At 42.0% G+C, this 23,230-nt stretch overlaps 1 protein-coding gene across 3 annotated transcripts in view; it reads left to right on the forward strand.

The window, feature by feature from the left end:
• NRP2 (neuropilin 2) overlaps positions 1-23,230 on the forward strand; it is a 181,308-nt gene that overhangs the window by 19,596 nt on the left and 138,482 nt on the right. The gene's annotated exons all lie outside the window — the stretch shown is intronic.

Below are 23,230 nucleotides of genomic sequence, written 5' to 3' on the forward strand. Positions count from 1 at the left end.
AAGTGAAGGGAAATCTCTGCAATGGGACAGGGATGGTAAAAAAAATTGAAGCGACGCCCCCCCCCCACAGTTGCAGAATGCCAACCGCCCACATACTGGAAGCAGTGCGGATGATTTATGGGGGCGCTAAACTAATTTGCCTAACAGTGTAGCACAAGCCGGCGGGGACACTGTCCATGCTGCCCCCCTGCAAAGTGCTGCCCTAGGCCTGGATACAGCATTGCTTAGAAACCAAGAATGTAGGCCTTATGATAAATGGGCATGGTTGGGCAGATGTGGGTATGATATGGTCAGGGCAGCCACCACAATTTGGGGCCCCTCACACAGCTTTAGGCAGGGCCCCCCTGGAGCAGAGATGGGGGGGGGGCCTCCTCTTCTCTCCTGCTGCGAGATGATAAGCGGGGGGGGGGGGGTAACGATGATAAGCGGGACGAAGGGGTCTGGGGGAAAGAACAAAACAAAGTCAAGTCTTCTCTTCTCTCTCCTGCAGCAAGTTGCTAAAGGTGCAGGGGTCAGACGAAAAAAAAAAAAAAAACGGGGCGGGGTGACCGGGCCCCTTAGGCCTCGTACACACGACCGAACATGTCTGCTGAAACTGGTCCGCGGACCAGTTTCCGCGGACATGTTCGGTCGTCTGTACGGCCGACCGGACCGGATTCCCGGCCGAGTGGACAGGTTTCCAGCGGGGCATGTCTCGTCATGTGTACGAGGCCTTACAGGTGTAATGCCTGTGCCCCCCTGATGGCGGCCCTGGATAAGGTAGACAGCTTAAAGTGGAGCTGGATCCAGCACTGTCTTCCCCCAGGCTGTTTCTTCGCTGGTCTTTGGCTCTCGGCGTTGCCATGTTTAGTGTGGGAAAGTTGGCTGTGACTCCTTGCAGTTTCACAACCGGCTTCCCACTGCGCATGGGTGAGATGCACTGCACCTTGTGAATGGTCCTGTGACGTGTCCCAGAAGATTGCAGGCGGGGGTGAACTTCTGCTGGCGATCCAAGTGGAAGTGGGAGTGGGTATCTGCAAAAACTAGGTACCCCCTCCCACCCAAAAAATATTCCATATAAAATATTCCACGTATAATAGAGGGGGGGGGGAGTGGATCCTCCCCTTTTGGGAAGTTCTGCTTTAAAGTATGGATCTGTAAAGTTCTAAAGTTTTTAAAATAAAATAAAAATAAATTAATACAGCACTGTGATAACTTTACAGATCCATACCTTAAAGTGAAATTAAAGTGCCAGAGCAAGCGGCTTGCTTCCAAGCTGTGGCTCTGCTTGTCCATACACACACAGAGCAGCGGCTCGGCCAACCCCCTCTCTCTTCTGATTGCTCTCGCTGCTGTCTCAGCCAATAAGAAGGCAGAGTCCCCATAGAGCTGAGGCACTCGTGCACATCGCTGGATCGAAATGGGGCTCAGGTGATTATTGGGGGGGGGGGGGGCAGAGGGGAAGGTTTTTTACTTTTATGCATAGACTGCATGAAGGTAAAATACATTGAACCCTTAGAACCACTTTAAGTCTCATGGTGTCCACCAAATCATACCCAGATCCATCTAAAAATACAGAAAATAATAACTGTTTTAAATATAGGGGTAGAGTGTTTCTCCACTGACAACCATTCTTACAGAAATTAGAAATTACATTCAAGAGGTCTACTTACTATAATCTATAAGAAATCATAGTTTGATTATTGAAGTAACCATGGTTCACAGTTATCACAGCTATAACTCACTATACATAGAATATACGGGAATGAGTATCTCGTGGCACATACAGGAAATTACCTTCATACGTTTTCATGTCTGTAATAACATTTGCATTAGATAATCTAGGCTCGTATGTGGTTTTGTCTTAGCTGATTTTCTCTCTGATTATTAATGTGAATTGTTCCGACCCTTGGTGGCCAAACAACCAACAAAGCTTATTTCTTAGGTCTCTTTGGTCCATTTACATAACTGACTGCAGAAGACATTTATGAAAGGATGATCCCAGTTAAATCTTATTTACTGTATGCTTTGCGTTGCACATACTTAGCCACATTTGTCTTTGGTCTGTTGTGCTAAATGGCAGGATACATCTCATACAATGAATTAATGCAGCACAAGATGGCCAAGGACTGAAATGCCAGGCCTGTCATTAGAGTTAGTACAATTATATTAGCTGTTATGTCCGGAGAAAGCAGGATATAAACATTCCCTAACGCCATTATATCATTTATTCCGGCCTAACAAAATTGCATTTGTTTGTGTTATGAAATCACAAAAACTTTGAATCTTCCCAGATGAAATTACAAGCAGGATATTTCATCAAAGCTTTAGCCTGAAAAAAATTAAGTGAGCATTGTTTTAAGCCACTTAGGCTTGCTTAGATCAATAGAAACGCTTCAGTTTTGTTTACTTTATTATGGTATTCTGTTGTAACAGAGTATTTTCCTAAATACACGCAAAAGCAGTGTACTTACATACTTACCTACCCTTTTACATTCCATGTAGATGGAGTGTACCCATTTGAAACAGTAGCATTGATGCAGGTGGATAGGTAAGAACTAGCATATACAGTACAGTTGAACCTCGATTACAAGCATAATCCGTTCCAGGAGTATGCTCGTAATCCAAAGTACTCGCATATCAAAGCGAGTTTTCCCATTGAAGTCAATGGAAAAGTAAATAATTAATTCCGCATTGACTTCAATGGGATGCAATACTGAATGTGGCCAGAGGTGTGTGTGTGTGGGGGGGGGGGGGGGGGGGTGCCAGAGAGCGCCGAAAACGGCTGAAAAGGCCCAAGGACACTACGGCTCATTCCCTGCGCCCCGTATCTCAGGCCAAATGAGGTACTGCAGGCCAATGTTCAGCTTTTCTCGACTCCTGCGCCCCTGTCCCTCAGGCCAAATGAGGTACTGCAGGCCTATTTTCGGCTCTGCTCGGCTACTGCGCCCCAGTACCTCAGGCGAAATTAGGTACTGCAGGCCTATTTAGCTTGAATTCTGCTCGTCTTGCGAGTCAACACTCGCAAACTGAGTCAGAATTAAAAAAAAAGTTGCTCGCTAATCAAAACACTCTCAAACCAAGTTACTCTTAAACCGAGGTTCCACTGTAAGGGGAAAAAGTGCATATCCAAAAGCATCAGAAGAACCTCAGGCTTTAGACTGCCTTGTCCTAGTGCTGTACTACTCACCACTGACAACAGAAGCAGCAGAATATGGGATACCAAAGGCTGAGGCTATTCTCACGATGACTTTATTATAAGATACCATCCATATCATGTTGACCTATCTGGCTTTGATAAAGAACTTCCTGTTGATAGGAACAGATTACAGAGGCCCCAAATTTCTTACAACGCAAATCTGAAGCATGTGTATCAAGGAACCTTTTGGTCATTGGAATGGAAGTTTATCCACTGGATAGTTCTTCATGCTTGCTATGTTAACTGTGTTATTTAATTTGTTTATTACGGGTACTTATATAGTGCTGTCAATTTACACAGCACTTTACATACATTTTGTACATTCACTTCAGTCCCTTCCCTCAAGAAGCTTACAATCTAAGGTCCCTAAGGCAGGCCTTAGATGGTGCGAATTTCTTTTCTGCAATCAGGAAAGAAATTTGCATGATTCCCCAATAATCGCAAGTAAAATCCGATTGATTGATCGATCCACTTGGTACATTCAGCCTGCCCATACACTGTTCAAATCTCTGCCAGTTCAGCAAGAACAGTCGAACCGTCTGTGGCCAGCCTAACTCACATGCATACATGAACATACTATTGCCAATTTAGACAGGAGTCAATTAACCTACCAGCATGTCATTGGATCGTGGAAGTAAAACCCACGCTGGCACAGGGAGAACATGCAAACTCCAGGAAGGTATTTCTGTGGTTGGGTTTCAAACAGACGACCCTGCTGCCAGGTGGAAATGCCAACCACTTAGCCACTGTGCCGCCTGTGTTATCACTAGAGATTCCAAGCACCTGACCCAAAGTCATAAAAGCTTATATTTCCATATTAATAGGGATTACTTTACTTTGGGGTCTAGAAGGTACAGCTAAGCCCTTTGATAACAAATTCTTAGCAGATATTGTAGATTGTTCCTATAATGTGTTGGATATTTTAATAAAAAGACAAGAAAGGCTAAGTATGTTTCTAAAAAAATATATTAGAATATTGATCCAGAGACTTTTCCAATTACCAACTGGGATCAGGAAGGATTTGAACCATGCTTTCTCTGGACCAACTAGGGTTTTGCTAGGTGTAAAAAACATTTTTTTTGCACTCTGTACTATGTAATCTATGTAAAGAGTTATGTCTTAAGGAAAGGAAGAAGGTGCTTGGTTATGACTTTTGCCCTTAGGCCGTTTACTGCTGTTATCTTCTTCTGGGCATTTCCCATGAATCATCCAAGCACTCTTTGGAAAACACCAGCTTCCATAAAGTCAAGTATCAACTCTCCTGTTACTGGAGCCCAGGGAAGTCCCAAGTTTTAACAGTACATGTAGTAGTACTCAGAGTTTTGATAATGCCAAAACAAAAAAACATGAAAACATGTGTTCCATCATTGTGAAACAAACCCTATTTTAGCATGTTTTATGCTTTCAGTTCCTTGAATTCTTAGTGCTTTTTTGGAAGGGTTGCAAGGGTCTTCGGTAAATAAGGAAGAGATTTTTGATTACAGGAAACTCAGGATACAAAACATGCATTTAACAAAAAATCACAATGATTACAGGGAATGTATAGTTTCATTGTTAGTTTTTGCTGTTGTTTTCTTTTTTAATGGGAAAAGGAAATTAGCTTTATCAATGTGATTATGTGGAAAAAAAAAAACAGTTTGTAATTATATATTCACAAGGGACAGTTCATGCGAAGATATCCAAAGCACAAAAATGTTTCTCGTACGATTCCAGAACTTACCATTTTTGTATAATCAGTACAGTATTCCTTCGTGAAAAAAATAAGAAAACCAAGACCATGCATGCTTGGAAATTTAAGAATACATCACAATACAATGCAACACATTACATCACTTCCAAAGTTGTATTAGGACATACGAGAATTTTCGTAATTTTAGTAACCTATTGGTTTTCAATATGAGACTAGCATGCAAAAAAGCCGGACGATCATTCATTCGATATTCTTATCATGTGTACAAAGCTTTATGTAGGCTGTGCCACCTACTTTGCGTGCTGGTTAATGGTGGTCCTTTACTGCACCGTCTCATGATACAAGTCTATTACTTAGTACACACGATCAGTTTTCCCGTCAGGAAAACTGCAGTGTTTTCCTTTGGCTGGGAAAACCGGCCATGTATATGCTCCTTAGCAGTTTTCTCGACAGAAAAACTGCGGTTTAAAAAATGAGAACATGTTCTCTTTTTTCTCACCGCAAATCGCGGCGGGTTTTTCCCCGCAATTTTCCTATGGGAAACATTGGGAGGGAGCATAAACACGACCAAAAGCTCCCCTGGTAGTTATCCCGTCGGGAAAACCGGCCGTGTGTACAGGGGAAAAGGGAAAAGGGACCGAGCCGGTTCTCGGTTTTGACCGTCGGGAAAACCGATCGTGTGTACTAGGCCTATGAGTCAACTAACTCATTAAAGACAATGCACTCCTTAAGTGGCTGAAATCTTATTGTTAAAAGTAAGAGGAAATAATAACAAGCTAATAAGCACTTCCTCCGCTAATGAATCAACAACTACTGTATAGAGTAGCAAAGCCTTTAAAAATGTGAACATTGTATTCAAAATTCGGTAGACTCTACATTATGAGTAACGCAAAAAAATGCCCTCATTAAAAATACACTGTGTTATTCCATAGGTTTACAGTGTTGTTATTGTCAGCTTTGCATGAAATTCAATTTAAGTGTCCAAAAGTTAAATGCTAACATTTCTAACTATTTAAAATAAAAATAAAAAAAAAGAACATTCAATGCATTTGACTCTAATTCATGAGCTTTCTTTCAGTCTATTTTTTTTTCTCCTTTTTAAAAGTCTATTCAGAAGAGCCCATTGTTTTTACACCGTAGTTTACCGTTCTGCAACTTTAAAATCCTTGTACATAATTTCCAGGAATTTTAATACTGTTTGAACAAAGTGCTTGAAAATCAACCACCACAGATAACGTGTAAGGGGGAGGATAAATTATCATGTCACTAAATGAATGCCTTTTACAGCCTGTCCGATGTCATCTTTTTACATTTTGTTGCTCAGAGTCATGCTGCACACAAGCTGGTGAGGAAGAAAGCTGAAATGAATTAAAAGTGCATCAAGTATAATTATCTTTGTGCTCCAATTATTCAGTTACTATGACATGCAATTAGATACAAAACAATGAAGGCAGAATAAGGTGGCTTTAGGGAAGATGACATCTTTTCAGGCAAAATTCTTTCCAAGTCGTAACCTATTAAGGACATTAATTTTTCATATATATTTCCAATGTCATTTTGGGCCAGAGCAAGCCGGGGATGGAGTTAATGCATCCATCCCCCCCTGCCTTGATGTCAAGTGATTGTGCTTCAAGAGGAAAATACTCAGGACTTCAATGCACCCATTATAAACATTACATGTTGAGTAGATGGTGCCCTTTATGTATTGAATTAGATTTTATTCCATGTTCTGTGGTTTTACGATGATGGTGAACAAATGTAATCAACTTGGATCTAAAAAGGGTCCTGGTGCAATTGCTATCTCAGAAATGTCTCGTTAAAAATAAAATAAATGTGCAGTACATGTACACAAAGCCTTCATGTCGCCAATAGATGGAAGGATATTATGTCTGCCACAATGATACATTAAATGTTAGGGCTTTTTCACTGCCTATCTTTGAGATGTAATGGCCTTTTCTTTCTAATTTGGCCAGGATTCTAGGGCAGACATATTTTATTTGCCAACAGCGTTTGCACTTATAAAATTATAAGATTGTGTCAGAAATTGAAACCGCATGTTAAGCCGGCCATAGATGGATCGAAATTCGGCTGGTTCAGCAGGAACTGGACAAATTTCGACCCATTTATGGACAGACTGGTTGCACTGAAGTTGATCCATTAATTGATTTCAGTACAACCAGCCTTTTGGATTTTTTTTCATGTGATCATTGCCGGTGGCTTTAGACACAAGCAGTGATCATTGTATTCTGATGGGAAACCTCCTGCTGTCAGAATACAATAGCTCTGCAGGAGGGATTCCCCCATCAACACTGACTGTGTTGATGGGGGAATTGAGCATATTTTTTTTCTTAAGTATGGCCTGTCTCAAGCCTAGTACGCACTAGTATATATTTTTTTTCTGTCAACCCAGCACAAAAAAAAACTGACAGCCTAGGAGGAGCTGCTATACTAGCTATCCACAGTTAGTACAGCAATCTCCTCTGCAGTTCTATTCTGTTCTGACCGTGGGACAGTCCCCCACCAGAACACTCCAGTCAATACTCGTAGCCATTGGCTGACCTTTTTCGGTCATGCCCCTTCGACATGCCCTGTCGGACTGACTCCAGCACACACAGGCTGAATGTCAACCGGTTTCTATTGAACCGGCCGTGGCCACCCAACATTCGGTCTGTGTGTACTAGGCTTTAGGCTAGTCACACATGTTACAATTTTCCTTCTTGAACCCTATTGGCTGAACAAGAGAAGACAATAGATTCTCCCACCTATGTTTAGCAGTTTGGATGGAATGGAGGAATCTCCCTTGCTGGCTATTGTAAATGGACAGCGACCGCTCCCATGGCTGACTAAATACCTCAACAGTGACTGGATCTGATTGGCTGTAGTCCCTTTTTGGCCAACAGATTTCCACTGGGTCCTATCAGTTTTAAGTTTGTAATTTGTTGTGATGGGTGGTGCCGACAGATCCACCCATGGTCTTAATTTTGGTCAGTTCTACAGGAATTGGAACAAATTCAAGCCACGTACAGCCAACATTAAGAAACAGTCCAAGTGTAGACTTAAGCCAGGGGAAGGAACCACTGTGTGCTGCGGTAGGAACAGGTATTCACAGTGAAGCCCAGTAGAGATGAGCTTCTTTTACTGGACTGGCTTTTATGAGTGACCCTGTAATGGCACGTGAAATAATTTGAAAAAAAATAAAAACATTTTGCAGTATCTCCACTCTGCAAAAATGTCATAATTATTAGTCATATATGCGTAGTGTATCCTTAGTAGCTCTTTAGTATCAGATTGGATAAACATTACTGGGTATGTTCTCAACATATTACACATAGCTTGCAAAATATGTTGCTGTTCTACGTCTACTACACACCCCATGCTGGCCATAAAGAAAGAGCAGTCTCATTTGCATTCTCCAAATATAAACATTTGCTTAGAAATATTACGAAAGATCAAGATCTGCTGTCCCAAGGCACTGTGAGAAAAAATCTTTGCGTTACTCAACCACATTTGTTTACAAAAGCTCATGGTTATGGTATACTGTAATAGTAATATTGTTTGGATAATTTACTAAGTGTTGCTTCAAGGCAAAATACGCTGGTTCATCAAGCTACAAGTCAAGACCCTTTAACAAGGACAAACTTGAGTTCCTTTCTAGAACCAAAATATATAGTCATTAATCTACCTACTAAAATTATTTACCATAGCTAATTCTGTATTAGCACCCGGTAAAGCATGGTAGACGAATGCAATTTTATGTGACACCTTTGTTTTTATTTTCTGTTTCTATCATATTGGATTTTCCATTTTATGGCATGCCAATATCAATCACTTTCTGTTTCAATCAGTAATGCTTACTTGGGAATATAATTACAATGGTCAATTGCAATTCAACAGATGCTGTCTAAACCCTAAATGAGAATTCCTTGGTACCTTATTTTTGCTAATGAATCTATTCCCTACAACAATCAAAACAGATTGGTTGCAGTGTTTAAAAATTCCATGATTTAATGGGCTCCACTTGTGTATGTAGGTTCTTCTCCATGCCTAAACTCCAGTATAAGCTTCAATTGAGAGTGATATTAATTCAGCTATGTTAGCAGTCTATACTGAGTTTTTAGATTCCTTCTGGGTTTTGCACTTGAAAAGATGCAGTTACAGGCTCATTGGGGGTCAATTTAGGATAGCTAGATTTTTTATCAATTCCAATTTAAAGCAGCCTTATAATCAAAAAATATTTACTTTTTTATAGGGAATATCTATAGAGATTGATTGTGGCTAACTACCATGAAAATCTACCTTTCGCCATGAGTCCCTAATGAGAATTCACAGTGCACTTTCCGACATGCTCCATTGCATAGGCACTCATGTTCCCGTAAAGCCTTGTAGCTGAAAGTATGCAGTGTGAGATCATCGAATGTAAATTCCACCCTCTCCTGCCTCTGCTGACTGCTATTCTCACAAGATATGTAGTATATTACTGAGCACTGCAGTGACAGTTGGTAAAAACAGTAATGTACTGCTCAATGTTTTTTTAAGGGTTTACAGGAAAGTAAGCTGTATCTGAGGACCAGAAGTGCAAGGATCCCCTTGCTCCTTCTTTATTCACCTTGTGGATCTGTGCTTTTTTTAACGCCTCCTTCGTCCTATTTAGCTGCTATCTGTGCATTTAGCGCTCTTCCACATTCCATATTTCACCATTCATCAGTTAATATAGATGGGTGATGGCAAACCTTGGTGCCCCAGATGTTTTGAAACTACATTTTCCATTATGCTCAGGATTCTGCAGGCAATACTGATGACTAGTCTTTGGTTCTCCGCTTGACTTTTTTTCAGGCACAGTATAGGACCTTTTTGGGAAACGTGTAAAGGTGAGCTTACCCTTTAATCGTCGCTTCTACTGATCACGCATGGGTTCCTTTTTGGGGCCTCATCCCTTCAACATAGGGATACAGGACAGATTGAGGCATGATAAGTCAGTCCTGTGGAAAAGATAAGCTGAAAGGATTCTGCAGGCAATACTGATGACTAGTGTTTGGTTCTCCCATTGACTTTTTTTCAGGCAATATACCACAGTATAGGTCCTCTTTAAAGCTAATGATGCTTAATTTTAAGTCAGGATGTGGGGCTCCCAAGAGAACAGCATTGTTTTTGGTCTTATCAGCTACACAGGAGTTAAAATAGTTTGTGGAAATGAGCAACAGCTGGTACATCATGCGCAAAACATCAGACAGTCCCGTTCAGCATGTTATCAGGGTCTTGGAACAAAACCACATACTGTACACTATATTGGACACAACAATAACACAATTCATCTGGTGAGCAGGGAGGTTATGACTAAGGCCACAGGCCAGCATCAGAACTGCTTGTTGTTTTCTTAACAAAACAATATTGTACTGAATATGTCTCAGAAGTTCTGTGAAATGCGATGACTTGGTATGAGGTGTGAAAACCATAAATCATTTAGCCCCAAAGTCATGGATTGGCCTTGTTACAGGACTTGCTTCGACTTATTGCATGATAAGGATGTGTAGGATGTGTAAGGCCTCTTGCACCCATCACATAAGTTTGTAGCCATGTAACGTTTTGTTTTTTTACGAATCTGAACCCAAGGTGCATTATTTTAAATAGGACACACATACATGTGCCTAAACACATGTATGCATTTGGATCTGTAAGCTAAAATTGAAAACATCTGCATCTTAGGATATGTATTTTTTTGTGCACAGATGCAAAAAGTGTATTCTGGGATTAAAAACAGAGAAATAGGGTATAGAACCAGAATTTTACACATTTAAATGCGTACATGTCTTCACACATATAATTAGTAAAATTGGCTGTGTGCATGTAGCCCTAATAACTTTATATATGTGTGTTTATCCATGCGATTACACACATACATGCATAACATCTGAAAATATGTATGGCCCTGGACTGCTAAAGGCGGCACACATTTTCTTTTGTAGATTAATCTGTGTTTGTGTGTCCCCATTGGTTCCTATAGTGCTACATTTGGATGCATCCAAAACTATACAATTTTTTAAGCCAGCCATATATAGATTTGGTCAGTTCGGCAGGGACCAGTCGTATTTCTATCTACGTATAGGCACCCTATTTGCACTGAAGTTGATTTGTCAGATTTTTCACGTATAATCAGTGCCACTGGCTGTAGCGGCAAAATTGATCATTGTGTTCTGACGATGGGGAAGCATTACCGCCATTCGATCACAATAGCTTGGGGGGGGGGTTGGTGTTTAGGGAGTGGATGGGGCATCTTCATTTTTTTCATGTAACTTGCTGGTTGAACGAAAAAAGAAATTATGTATAATGTATGGCCTGCCTCAGACACCCATGTAAATGAACCTTAAAGCCGGGATTGGCCAAATTTGGATCCATGTATGGACACCAGATCAACTTGTGTACAACCAGCATGTTGGGTTTACCCCAAACGATTAGTGCCTCCAGCTATAGCCAGTGTCCTGTCGAAAAGTGCCCCCTATCAAGAAATGTCCGGGTGGAACTGCGCATGTGCTGCACATGAGCAGTACGGAGCCACAGAACAGCTGAGTTTACAATCAGCTGTTGTCTCGTGTTGCCGAGGCACGTTCATGTAGGTAAGGGGCGGGTATTTACATGAAGGGGGCGGATTTTTAAATGATGGGCTGTGGTGGGGGTGGAATTTTTATCGATGGCCAAACAAATCTGCAAAATAAATCTTTACCTTCTATTCTTTCTGGACGCTTGCGGGGCGTGTTTAGTCAATTGAAGGGCGGCTTTTGCTATGTTAGATAAAGATTTATTTTGCAGATTTGTTTGGCCATCGATAAAAATTCAGCCCCCACCACTGCCCCCTTCATGTAACTATCCACCCCTCACCTACATGAACGTGCCTCGGCAACGCAAGACAACAGCTGATTGCTGATCGCTCTGTGCGGCGCATGCGCAGTTCCACCCGGGCACTATTTGATAGCTGGACACTTCTCGACAGAACACCAGCAACACTAATTATTGTATTTTGCCAGCAGGGAAGGCTCCCTACCGACAGAATACAATAGCGCACTGGGAGGGGCTCCCCCATCAACACTGCCAGTGTTGATGGGGAATAAAGCAACTTTCTTTCCTGGTGGAAGGAAATAAAATAGCATAATCTATGGTCTGCCTATGCATTACATCCGTGTTAGTTTATTTGGTGGATGAGTGCGCGCTTGCAAAGTATGATTTCCTCTAGGACATGAATCTGTCTTTGTGTTCAGGTGAGACGTTGCGGTTAGATTACAATTAATAAGCAGACAGTGGAACTCCGTGTGTCGGTACACAGCAAACTTATATTATAGAGAGATTGGTTTGTTAATGTTTGGCAGACGGCGACTTTCCCATAGGAATCAAACCAGATGTTTTTAAGATTTCTTTGTATGTGTTTGTCTCTCTCGTCCCTAGAGTTTTTGAATTTTAAAAGTAAAGAAGAAGAAAAAAATCTTTGATCCCTCCTCGTTATTCCATGTAGTTATTTCGTAAATTATATTATCATTTTTTTCCATAATTGCTTGTATCATATTTACACAATGAAGATCATAACTTTAGTGAAACAGAAAGCAGTTCTGAATTCTGGAACCTTTGTTTGGGTTATGGCCGTACTCGTAGATGTGTACACATGCTTTGGTTGAGTTCAAGTCAAGTTGAACAGTTTGTTTTAAAAGCAAACATAAACCAGAACAAATGCGATATTTAAAACGGGAACGGTGACGTGGAGTAAAAAAAAAAAAGAGCTTAATAGACACATTAATATTTTCGTGGGTGTGTTTGTTTTATTTCTTATGTATTTTAAAGGTTTGGCGAAAGCGTAGTGATTTATCTACTTTTTCAGTTAGCACATTTATGGTCTTTTTTTTTCACAAAAAATGTACATAGCCATTTGACCAGTGAACGTGTATGTACTATACATTTGTCCTGTGTGAATGGGGCACAACATGAATGTAAATAGGCCACATGATGCTGTTTTGAATGTAATGAGTTCAAATGGAAAGTACCGCACCTGGACACTAGATGGCACTAACACACAACACCCTCCCCTAATCCGCTTCCTGGATGATTATCTTTCACTGACCACACTAGTTGATTTTCCCGGTTGAAAACTGGGATTTTCTGCACCCTTTCTGGATGCCATCTAAAAAGAAAAAGTGAACTACCTCTGAATATCCTGGCCTGGCTGTGATGTCCTATACTGACACATTGGTCACCATAGCCATGCTTTTTTAGCCTTAGGCCTTGTACACACGACCCAACATGTCTGCTGAAACTGGTCCGCGGACCAGTTTCAGCAGACATGTTCGGTCGTGTGTACGGCCGACCGGACAGGTTTCCAGCGGACATTTGTCCAGCCGACTGTTTTCCAGCGGACAAATGTTTCTTAGCATGCTAAGAAACATGTCCGCTGGAAGCCTGTCCGTCGGACATGTTCGGTCGTCTGTACAGACTCACCGGACATGTCCGCTCGGTCGCCATCCCTCGCATGCGTCAAAGTGATTCGACGCATGCGTGGAAGCATTGACCTTCCAGGGCCGCGCACGTCGCTGCGTAATCGTCGCGGCACGGCCACGTCACTGCGCATCGTGTCCGGCCGGATTTCTGTATGACGGTGTGTACAACCATCATACGGAAATCTCCGAGCGGACATGTCCGCTGAAAACGTCTGTACGCCGCCTTATAGTGGTTCTAAAAGCTCAAGGTTTCCTACTTTCATGCATTCTATGCATGAACGTTAAAAACTTCTCTGTGCCGTCCCCAGCCCTACCTAATATTTCCCTGAGCCCCATTTAGATCCAGCAATGTGCATGAGAGCCTCGACTATCCGGGGACCCTCCATCCTCATTGGCTGAGACAGCAGCAAGAGCCATTGGCTCTCTATGCTGCCAATCACAGCCAGTGATCCAATGAGAAGAGAGAGGGTGCAGGGATGAGCCACGGCTCTATGTAATCCATTGAAAAAATATTGTGTGACGTAAAGAATTTTTTTATGTCACACAATACCATTTTATTTTCCAGGCACTCTGCTTTCCAAAAATATATAATGTTTGGGGTTTTAATTAATCTTCAGGCTTAAGATAATTTTTAATGTTGTGTGCAAAAATAGAACAGAATGGAATGCAAAAATAGCTCTGGCAGTGAAACCGTTAAAGAGAAGCTCCAGTCTGTAAAAAAAAAAAAAAAAAAAGTGGCAGGCTTTTAATACAAGGATTAGTCAATATTCCAATCGCACACCTTCCTGGAAAAACGGCCAATAAATGCAAAAATGGGTGCTGAAGCGATCACCAGCTGGGAACTGGAACAGCAATCATACGAACATATTCGCCAGCACACCACGGATCGTACAAAATATCCAAAAGTTTAATGCAGTGAAAACATCACAAGGATTGCAAAGTTTCGAGGCCGCGCGGACCTTTTCGTCAGGCAAGTGCCTGACGAAGAGGTCCTGCGCGGCCTCGAAATGTTGCAAATTGCAATCCTTGTGATGTTTTCACTGCATTAAACTTTTGGACGTTTTGTACGATCCGCGGTGTGCTGGCGAATATGTTTGTTTTAATACAAGCAAACTTACCTGTCCTGGGATCCTGCAATGTCGGCACCCCGAGCCAATTCGTCAATCGGCTTTGGGTGCAAGCGTCGGCATTGTAAGTAAGGGAGGGCATCACAGCCGGTTTCCTACTGCGTATGCGCGAGTCGCGCTGTGCTTTCTGAATGGTCCCTCTCGTCTTCTGGGACCTGTGTGTATCCCAGAATTCAGTGGGGAAGGAGGAGGGGCAGGAAATGTTGTAGATCGCTGATCGGCGAACTTACCCGGACGTGGGAGTGGGTACACGTCAAAACCAGGTACCTGCTCCCCCTCTGTCAGTGTCAGTAAAGTAGGGAGGGGTGCGAACAAGCGGAGCTTCCCCTTTTTGGTGGATCTCCGCTTTAAGGATAAACAGGCAAGTTAGAAGAAGCCTAGAGGTCCATCTTCTGGAAAATAAAAGACATCACATTTTTTATTTAGCTAATATAATTTTTTATTTATTTTTTATATTTTTTTTATTCTGGCCATATAAAAAATAGAGACCTAATATATATGTAATTTTTACACCTTCCCTTTAAAGGCAAAGCAGAGCACTGTCATCTGTTCACACATAGGGATCAGGTGAAGGGACAACTGAACAAGCTGTTTTCCTAGTAAAATAATAAATGTGATGTGGCGATGAAGGAGGAAACTGAGAAGCGACTGGGGAAGTGATGACTCTTGGCCTCTGTGTGTGGGAACTGAAGGAAAATCTAGTCCTTGAATATCCTGTTGATTTGTGGTGTTCCCTATGACGGCCCTTTGCCGGTATATGAGTCAGAAAGGCCAGGCCCTCCCTAAACTCTGCCAGCATGGGAGGAAGTTTGACACATCGGTTTTAGAACATTGGTAAATCCAGAGATAGGTTCAGCCGGCTTTCTTTTGATCCGTTATTATAGATATATTGTGGTCCCTGTACAGAAGATATAAGGGCCTAGGAAGGGTTTATGTTCACGTTTCTATAAGATCATTCGGTATTTCTGGTGCAGACATGGTGGAAGGGACCCTAGACCAGGGGCGAACTGACCATTTGGGCACTCAGGCACTGCCCGAGGGCCCCATGCCACTAGGGGGCCCCATCAGGGTTGCCGGTCTCAGTAAAACCAGGGACAGTATGTAAAAATCTGTGATTTTTTTTTACATCTGTCCCTGAAATGTCCCTTACTGACATCCTTTTGGTCTAAAAATCCCAAGGTTATAGCTACCTCGCCTCTCCAGTACCTTCTCAGTGTGTGTATGTATACTGTGTGTCTGTATGTGTATTCTGTGTGTATGTATACTGTGTGTGTATATTGTGTGTCTGTGTGTGTATACTGTATGTGTGTGTGTATACTGTATGCGTGTGTATACTGTGTGGCCCCATAATCTATTGCCTGGGGGCCCCATAATCTCCTATTGCCCGGGGGGCCCCATGAGTTGTCAGTCCGCCCCTGCCCTAGACCCCCCCCCCACCTCTTAAATATGTCAGTCAGTCACAAAACAGCAAGCAGCTTGACTCTGCAATCGAACAATGTAATTAGTTCCCATAAGCTCACCTGGAAGCTCAGTGCTGCTTCATTTGTTCACGTTCAACTGTATTTCTTTGGGATCTTTGGTGGAAGCAGAGCCTGTCAATCAAGGCTATATATATAACAAGCAGAGACACTCGTTATCACTTAGTGAGGAAGCGTTTGACAGCAGATAAGAAGTGGTCGGCGCTCCCAGCCTGCTTGTTTTAGATGTGAACATATGAGCAGAAATACATTCTGCCTGTTTCCAAATGGGCACTAGCTGATTGCTACTGAGCGTTGGAAATAAATTTATCGGGTGACTATTTCTTTAGGTCCTTTCTTCCGTTTATCTGATCAGAATGTAATAATTTGACAGTTGAAATGGAATCCTCAGTGTAAGAGATGACCTCCGTGCAGGCACATGGGGCTCTTTTACACGGGCGCCTTCCGTTTCCATCTGTCCGCTGTTCGGAGCATGTCCTGCAAAGGGAATTGCGTTACTGCTGTGAAAAAAGTGCAGGAACTCCGTTCCCACGCGTTCCCGCAGGACTTGAGCCCTGCTCCTTACCCAACAGCACAGATCAAACTGGTAATGTGAAAGAAGATGTATGGCATATGTCTTATTTGTTCCTTAAAATTAAAGTCTACCAGCATTTATCTGAACATGTGTTACATGACAACACCCCCATGCATACATAAATACACATACCATGAGGTGAATTTACTAGGACTAGAGCAGGAACAGATGAGACAGCGCTGCAACCACTTACAAGTCACACAAAACGCTTCAAGTTCCAGTGCTTGGGCTAAGAGGTCTCTGAAAATCTCACACAATACACAAATTTCAATCGAAAACGGGCACTACTATAGGAATTGGCAAACCAACGTGTTTCAGCCGGTCAGGCCTTAATCATGTCCATGATTAGGATCTGATTGGCCGAAATGCATTGTTTTTTTTCTGGCTGTATGTCACTTTGCCAAATAAAGGATAACAATTTGCTCATTCCTATCAAAGAAGGAATTAAAGTTTGACTAGTACTGGAGCATATATGCATGGCAACCAATCTGCTTCTAGCTTTTATTGGCAAAGCTTCACTGAACAATCTGAAGATAGAAGCTGATTGGTTACCATGCACAGTTCTCCGCAGTCTGTCTGTTCCAGTTTTACAAAAATCCCCCTTGGTCTTTTGTGGTAAATTGAAGGGAATTGAGCATGAGTTGGCTTCCAGGATCGTGAAGAGAAGTACTTATAATTTGAGTTCTATTACTCATGGATTGATGCTTGACCTGAACAAAGGTTGACATCGCTTCACTTGCCTTCATTTCATTAAAGTTTATTTCTGTTATATTCCGTTATCAGCGGTGTGAAAGGGTTGCCGTTATCTTTTTTGTCCTAATCCATTCACACTTTGATAATGTATTCATGAATAACTTGTGGCTAATGTGCCTTGTGTACTCTTCGATGGCACTGACGGATAAGATGCCACTTGAACTTTAGACATATTACTTACGGTAAGTATCCTTTTCATAAAATAACCTATCATGCTTATAAAAGCATCAAGCAGTTTTTCTGTTTTTTTTCTTTTATATTTGTGATGAACGGGCTTCCAGAGGCAAAATAGCATTGCCTAGATGTCTTCTAATGGTGGCTTAGTTTACAGCCACACGGTTCCCCTCACCTTGCAGGGATTTCCTCTCACTTCCTGTTTAGGTTTTAGAGCAGGAAGTGACAGGAAATATCCCCAATGTGATGCAGAGAGCAAAAAAAAAACAAAAAAAAAACGAATATTTCTTACTCTATTTCTTACGCTTCAGCCCGCCCCATTTTGGTGGTCAAAGACCATACCACTTTTTGCGATCCGGCACTGCGTCGCTTTACCTGACAATTGTGTGGCCGTGCGACGTGACTCCCAAACAAAATTGACGTCCTTTTTTCCCACAAATAGAGCTTTCCTTTGGTGGTATTTGATCACCTCAGCGATTAATTTTTTTTTGCGCTATAAACAAAAAAAAGAGCGACAATTTTGAAAAAATATTTTTTGCTATAATAAATATCCCCCAAAAATCTATAAAAAAAATGTTTTTTCCTCAGTTTAGGCCGATACGTATTATTCTACATATTTTTGGTTAAAAAAATTGCAATAAGCATTTATTGATTGGTTTGCGCAAAAGTTATAGCTTCTACAAAATTGGGGACTGTTTTATGGCATTTTTATTAATAATTATTTTTTTACTAGTTATGGCGGCGATCAGCGATTTTTATCAGGACTGTAACATTATGGCGGACACATCGGACACTTTTGACACCATTTTGGGACCATTGTCATTTTTACAGCGATCAGTGCTATAAAAATGCACTGTTTACTGTAAAAATGACACTGGCAGTGAAGGGGTTAAGCACTAGGTGGCGCTGTAGGGGTTAAGTGCTCCCTAAGAAGTGATTCTTACTGTTAGGGGGTGTGGCTACGCGTGAAACATCACTGATGACCGTTCCCGATCACAGGGATCAGTCATCAGTGTCACCAGGTGGAATAGTGTCACCAGGTGTCACCTGTTCTGCCCTTGCCGACCGCAATGGCGGGACTCCTGGGAACATCGAGTTCCTGGGACCCACGGCCGCACTCGCGAGGCACGCGGCGCGTGGGCAGCAGATTTAAAGGGACGTACCTGCTGCCCGTGCCATTCTATCAACATAAATAGTCGTGCGTCGGTCTGCAAAAAAAAAACAGAGTTTGGCTTTTAGCTCTATAAAGCAGAACTAAACCCTCCTATTCTTTACACAGATAGCTGCCATCTTAGCCTCTGTTTGATCTGCAGTTGACATGGGGCTTCCCTTGTGACACAAGCCAGTGGATGGCTTGACAGTTTCGATGGGAGCACAAGCAACTGTGGAAGATATGATTTATGATATACCTTGAATGTAACTGTTTTTTGGAAGCAGTGAAATCAGTGGGTTTAGTTTCACTGTAAGTCAATGGATGGTTTTGGTAAATTAAGGCCTCGTACACACGTCCGTTTTCCTTGACAGAATCCATCAAGAAACTTTGTGGGAGAGCTTTTTTGCCGAGGAAACCGGTCGTGTGTAAGTTTTTCATTGAGAAAACTGTCGAGGAACTCGACAAGGAAAAAACTTGACGGGAGTCTCAATTTCCTCGTCGTGTTCCTCGTCTGGCTGGTTTTCGACGAGAAACACGTTCGTGTGTATGCTAAGAAACCTGCGCATGCTCAGAATAAAGTATGAGACGGGAGCTCACCTTCGGTAAAAGTAGTGTTTGTAATGGAGATAACACATTTGTCACGCAGTAACAGACTGAAAAGTGCAAATCGTCTCTTAACAAACTTTTACTTAACACACAGTAACATGAGATTAGCAAAAGCAGCCCCAAGGGTTGTGCCAGTGGAATCAAACTTCCCCTGTGGTTGTATGTGTTGTACGTCACCGCGTTTGAGAATGAGGAGATTTGGTCTTGACCGTGTGTACGCAAAGCAAGCTTGTCAAGTTTCTCGACAAGCCTAACAAGGAACTCGTCAAGGAAAACGATGTGTCTTTTCCGACGAGTTCCACGGTCGTGTGTACGAGGCCTGAGACATAGTAAACAAGGAATCTGAAGAAGGAGAGGAAGTATGCGTTGCTGGCTTTCTAAATACTCTCGGCAATCGTTCAGAAGGGAGAAAGTAGAAGCTTAATATAAACATATAAAAAGACGGCTTGTACATGTTTGGAAGTCTATAATATGGACGGAAACCAACAGGAAATGAACACGCAGCCCAGTGAAATCTCACTCTCTCTGTTCTTCAGTAAACAGGAGGAAGGAAGTCTCTTTTATCACAGCTAAACAATATAACCTGCAATTTATGCATTGTCTGAAATTACAGGACACTTTATTGTCTATGCAGCTGGAAAACAATTCACTGGAGGTGTTTACAGGCAGGCAGTGGAGCTATGAGAGCTAAAATAATCTGAAAGGTATGAAATGAAAACCGCTAGAATGTTTGGGAAATTAATGAAACTGCGTTCAGGCTGATTTAATAAAGTGAGGATTCACAGTTCAAAAACTAATAGCCAATCAAAATTAAAGTGACAATAAACAAAATCCTTATTCTGAAAAAATGAAAACATACACATCCACCACCTATTTCCCATGTAAACTATCTTTCTTCTTGTGTTTTTCTGCCCCCTTGTAACATGCTCTGTAAGCTCCCAAACCTCTACTTTTCCTGCTCACTTCTGTTTGTTTGGAACGATCATGTGTACTGTTGTATGCACGCTATAAATCCTATAGTCCAGGGATTCAGAAATTTGCTTGGAATCTAGGAGCCAGCTAAAAAAGTTAGCCAGGAACGCGCCCCGTGCCGCCGAGCTCACGTGCAGAAGCAAACGCATACGTAGCGCCCGCATATGAAAGCAGTGTTCAAACCACACATGTGAGGTATCGCCGCGATTGGTAGAGTGAGAGCAATAATTCTAGCCCTAGACCTTCTCTGTAACTCAAAACATGCAACCTGTAGAATTTTTTAAATGTCGCCTATGGAGATTTTAAAGGGTAAAAGTTTGTCGACATTCCACGGGCGGACGCAATTTTGAAGTGTGACATGTTGGGTATCAATTTACTCGGCGTAACATTATCTTTCATAATATAAAACAAATTGGACTAACTTTACTGTTGTCTTATTTTTTAATTAAAAAAGTATTTTTTCACAAAAAAATGCGCTTGTAAGACCGCTGCGCAAATACGGTGTGACAGAAAGCATTGCAACGACCGCCATTTTATTCTCTAGGCCCTAGAGAATAAAATGGCGGTCGTTGCAATACTTTCTAGGGTGTTAGAATAAAAAATATATATGTTTGGGGGTTCTAAGGGAAGGAGATGGGCGGCAATGAAAAACAGGCAGGGAAGCTCCATTAGCATTGCTGGCTGTCTTGTCATACCAAGGGCCATCACAAGAGGGCTCCAGATTGCAGAAAGAAGCATAGGACCGCAGAAGGCTGCAAAGCCGCGGCCTCAATTACCGACCCGACGCGATCGCACAGGGGGTGCGCACGGAGACAGGGTACCCCAGCTGTGCCGCCCCAGGCGCCAGGTCACTAATTCTAGTCGCAATTGCGACTTGGCGCCCGGGGTTTGTCGAGCCCTGCTATAGTCCATAATCCTGAGTGAATCAGAATTCAGGAGCAGTGCAGCATTGTTTCCACCCTATTACAGAAAGCTACATTAGTGGTCTTTACTGGCAGGCTCAACAGATATTTGTGGAACTTTACAGGGAAAAAATTGTAAGTGTAAATGCACTATTCTTTAGGTGCCATAAACCTACTTTACTATCTACTGTTTTTTCAATGAGTTTACATTTTTTATAAAGTTTTAATATTTTACATTCTAATACTCTTGAAGAAATACAATGGCAGATAACTTTTCTACAAGCTCTGTGTTTTTTTTTTTTTTTGCGAAGTGCCCTATGCATGTAATGTGTTTTCTTTGGTGAAATGTTTTCATAGAGAGGGTAATACAATAAATGGCATTTAATGACACAAGATGAAATGTTTTTCTTAGCTGGAATAACTTGTCAGAGCTTAATAATAAGCAGTGCTTTGGGCGCTGACTAGTAATTGCTACCATGTTGTATGCTCACAAGTATTAAACCCATACCCCTCATTCTATTGTTTGACATCTATAGAAGCATATTTACAATTTAGCCAAGTGAAAACATTAGATCTAGGATAACGTTTCTGCAGAGTTTTCATTTCCAAATTATATAGGGTTAAATGCTCCATTCTGGATTAAGGGAAAGTAAGAAAAGACCGAAAAAATGCAAACATCAATGAAAAAATACGAAGTGAGATGTCTGTTTAACCACTTAACCCCCGGACCATATTGCTGCCCAAAGACCAGAGTACTTTTTGCGATTCGGGACTGCGTCGCTTTAACAGACAATTGCGCGGTCGTGCGACGTGGCTCCCAAACAAAATTGGCGTCCTTTTTTTCCCACAAATAGAGCTTTCTTTTGGTGGTATTTGATCACCTCTGCGGTTTTTAGTTTTTGCGCTATAAACAAAAATAGAGAGACAATTTTGAAAAAAATTAATATTTTTTACATTTTGCTATAATAAATATCCCCCAAAAATATATAAAAAAACATTTTTTTTCCTCAGTTTAGGCCGATACGTTTTCTTCTACATATTTTTCGTAAAAAAAAACGCAATAAGCGTTTATTGATTGGTTTGCGCAAAAGTTATAGCGTTTACAAAATAGGGGGTATTTTTATGTCATTTTTATTATATTTTTTTTACTAGTAATGGCGGCGATCAGCGATTTTTTTTCCGGTATTGCGACATTATGGCGGACAATTCGGACACTTTTGACACATTTTTGGGACCATTGGCATTTTTATAGCGATCAGTGCTATAAAAATGCATTGGATTACTATAAAAATGCCACTGGCAGTGAAGGGGTTAACACTAGGGGGCGGGGAAGGGGTTAAGTATGCCTGGGTGTGTTCTTACTGTGGGGGGGGGGGGTGGCCTCACTAGGGGAAACACTGATCCTCGGTTCATACATTGTATGAACCGAAGATCAGCATTTCCCCTGCTGACAGGACCGGGAGCTGTGTGTTTACACACACAGCTCCCGGTCCCCGCTCTGTACCGAGCGATCGCGTGTGCCCGGCGGCGATCGCGCCCGCCGGGCACACGCACGGGAGTCGGGGGCGAGCGGGGGGCGCGCGCGCGCCCCTAGTGGCGGCTGGGAGAGAGGACGTTATACTACGTGCTCTCGCCCAGCCGAGCCAACTTGCCGACGTAGAACGGCGGTGGGCGGTCGGCTAGTGGTTAAAGAATACCTTCCGTTGAAAAGAATTCCCTGAAACTATTTCATTTTGGGGAAGAGGTGGAGATAGCAGGAGCATAAGATTATGGTGGTCATAGCTGTCCCAGTACCTTCTGTTAGGCTCCATGCACACTGAAGCTGATAAAAGCTATAAAAAAACGCCATTAGCTTTGCAGGGAGCCCTTCAACATTTTTTAGCGTGTTTGCAATAGCTTTAATCAGCGTTTTTCAGTGTAGCTTTTTTTTTTTTTTTCTTTTTTTTTCTTCAATGGATAAAAAAACACTAAAAACGCTGAAAAACTCGGCTTATAGTTGAGTATATACGGTATATGCTAGTAGCATGGAGAGCCTCTCAGCCTGCAGCCTGTCAATGATTTGTATAGGCCATAATTGAACATAAACACATAAAATATGCTGATCTGAATGGTGTACCGTCTAAATGGCCTTCTGAATGAGCCCTTATAC

Source organism: Rana temporaria, chromosome 6 (genome assembly GCF_905171775.1).
Source record: "Rana temporaria chromosome 6, aRanTem1.1, whole genome shotgun sequence".
In the NCBI taxonomy this organism is placed as follows: Eukaryota; Metazoa; Chordata; class Amphibia; order Anura; family Ranidae; genus Rana; species Rana temporaria.